Source organism: Prorops nasuta, unplaced genomic scaffold, assembly GCF_024137725.1.
Source record: "Prorops nasuta isolate Cenicafe-Biocafe unplaced genomic scaffold, Cenicafe_Pnas_1.2 PNAS00006, whole genome shotgun sequence".
In the NCBI taxonomy this organism is placed as follows: Eukaryota; Metazoa; Arthropoda; class Insecta; order Hymenoptera; family Bethylidae; genus Prorops; species Prorops nasuta.
Window position 1 is genome coordinate 9,510,107 of NW_027116803.1, and position 3,129 is coordinate 9,513,235.

Here is a 3,129-nt window from a genome sequence, read left to right on the forward strand (position 1 = left end):
TGTATGGTTCATTTTTTTGCATATCTTGCATTGTGTTGCAGGATGTTTTTTACGGCAGTTCTTTTGGCTGTGACCAGTTTTTTTACACAATCTGCAGTATTGCCTATTAGATGAGATGTTTCCTTCAGTTCTGCAATTTTTAGCAATGTGTCCCATTTTGTGGCATATATAGCACTCTCTTTCTTCTGTCTTCAGTGCTATCTCTTCTTCTTGGTCGTTTTTGTATCTTGTTTCTTCATTAATTAATCTAGCTGTTAGTTCTGATAGTGTTTGATTTTCCAGTGATGTGGACTCCCATGCACTGATAAAGTATTTGTGTTTTTCTGGAAGAGTTGTTAGAATTTTAGAGATCACCATATTGTCGTTTATCTGCTCTCCAAGAGAATTTATGTTATGAGCAATATTTTTAATTTCCGAAATGTGTGTGGCTATATCATAACCCTTTTTGAATTTGTATTCAAAAAATTCTTGCATCACTGCACATTTCTGTTGATTAGAATCTCTTTCAAATATTGCTTTTAGTTTCATCCACATTTCTGACGCTGTGTTGCATGTGATAATGTGTATTAGAATATTTTTATCTAGAGTACTTACTATAAGTCGTTTTGCTTTCGCATCCTTTTTTTTCCAGGCATCACTTCTGTCTGTACTATTTGTCGGTTCTAGAGCTTGGACTAGGTCGGCTGCTTCCATGTGGATTTTTATCTGGAATTTCCACAGATGAAATCCGTTGACATCTTTTAATTTTTCGATCGAGTCTCCTTGGCCATGCATTGTAGCATCAGTATTCATTTTTCTTCTTTGTTTTCTTATTTCAGCTTTATATATTTTCAGTATTTTAAAGAGTTTTTATTATTTTATATTCACGCACGTTTCTAACCTCACTTTGGCACGTTACCACGAACGTCCTGGGCCCATAACCTGATGGATTTTTTAGGGTTAGAAATAAAGCGTGATTGTTTAATATGTAACGTGTTTTGTTGACGAGTTTAATCGTCGCGAAAACCGCTCGGTTCGCTTGACCGAGAAGGATCAAAATAAATATGGACACGTTTAATGTAGATAATAAAAACAATTTATTCAGGGAATAAATAAAATAAACAAATATTTACACTGTTTTTAGGGTACATGGATCTTACAACCTTAACCTATATGTGTTTGTGTTGTTTGTGTACTGCCGCTGCAGGTGTGTTCGCATATGGGTCGGTCGCTATGTCGCTAGTACAAAATTCGCCCGCTGGCGGCGCTGCACTCGGTAGCCACACGGAAGGGCTCGGATAGGCGGCGCGACGGTAAATGGCCTCACGGGAGGGCCCGGGGAGCCAATATGGCAGTAGCCAATATGGCGGTCAACGGGGGAGCTGTAAATAAAACGGCATTAATCCCTGTAAGAAAATGGCCGTTGGTCCGGAGAACTCCTGGACTCGGCCGTTAGCATGGGCATCGGGCAAGGAGCGGGGTGGATGACGCGGAGAACTCCTGCGTCAGGAAGTGCTCGGAGAACTCCTGAGCAAAGGATAGGTATACGCGGAGAACTCCTGCGTAGTAAGGTTGGGGAGAATATACCCGGAGAGCTCCTGGGTACGGAATGCTCAACTGGGTCGGAGCTCGGTCTTATATACCCAGTTGAGCCGCCGAAAACGGAATCGGCGCTGCGGAGCGGCCGTTCTGGGTAGTTAGGGAGGGGCATGACGAGGACCCTATACTTGGCGCACGCTATAGTATAGGCCGCGGTATCGGCACGTACGCCACAGCTCTCCCCACCACGCGGTATCGTGCATGGGGCAGCGTCAAAGCAAGCGTCTCGTCACACCTCCCCCTTCCTTCCAGACCGATAAGATGTTCGTTCGGTCTTTTATTCTTTTCCTCGCTCTCGGATTGGCCGGATGGTGGGGCCCGTCTTGTCCAAAAATTTTGCCCCTAGGGACTTTTTCGCGGCAGTTGGCAGGCCTGGTGACTCGGACTTATGGCGGGCTGGCGGTGAGCTGTCACCACGTGCGACCTGTCAACTTCGGAAAGAGGTTATTAATGGATGTTTTCAGGCTTCCCAGCCTCTGTGCGGACCTAAGGGATTATTTTTGGAATTCTTACGGCCCGGAATAAATTCCGGGCACTAAAAAATGCTCACTACTTCAGGTTTTTAGGCCTGAAGTAGGAGTGAATATGGGACCCTCGTCGTCGCAGGATCCAGCAGCCGGTGTCGGTCTCGACGCGGAGGCGAGCGTTCTGTTGCTTCAGCTGCCGCATCTCCACACGGTGCCGTATCTCCTCGGGGATCCCGACCCTGGAGGTGTCCCGAGGGATCTCCACGGCGGTTGTAGGAGGCGGCACCGGCTTCGATGACGGCAGCGAAGCCGGGCTGGGACGAGGGGAGACCCGATGGATGGGCCTGTGGCTCGATGGTGCCGGTGGCGTTGGCCTCTTCGGCCGGTTCGGCGGTGGCGGCATACGGAGTAAATCCTCAAACGACCCTGTAGAGGTCGGAGGCAATAATGCGACCAGTTCGGCCTCAATCTCCTTAATAGGAGAGAGTCTCGAGGGTACTGGTGCTGTCATCTCGGCCAAGATGGCGTCGATATCCAGCACCAGCACTTCGGGATCGGCCGACCCGGTCGCGACACTATTCGCGGACGGAGCGGGGGCGGACGCTGGCACAATGGCCGGCGGGCCCGGAGGCGCGGAGGCGCGTGGGCGCGCGGGAGGCGCGGAGGCGCGTGGGTGCGCGGGAGCGCGAGGGCGCGCGGGAGGCGCGGGTGGCGCGGCGGACGCGCGTAGGGGGCGCTTGGGCGCTGAAGCGGGTGGAGGCGCGGGGGCCTTCCGCTTGGCGGCCAATCGGGCCACAATGCTGGCGCGGCTGACCGGGCGTCCGGTCGGAGCCGTGACGTCCGGCAGTCGGCTCTGTGGAGGGTGTCGGGGGACGGGAATCACCCGTCTCTCGATGCCCAACGTGGGCTGCTGCGGGGGAGTCGGGGGGAACACTTCGCGAACGCGACGAGCTTGCCGGTGCTGGTCCATGATCGACCCGGGTATGCGTTTTGGGCGTGGTTTCCGGCCTTATATAGCCCATCGATGCGATAGGGGAAAGATGTGCTTCCCCTTCCACCTGCATTTCCGGACAGGGTTTTAACT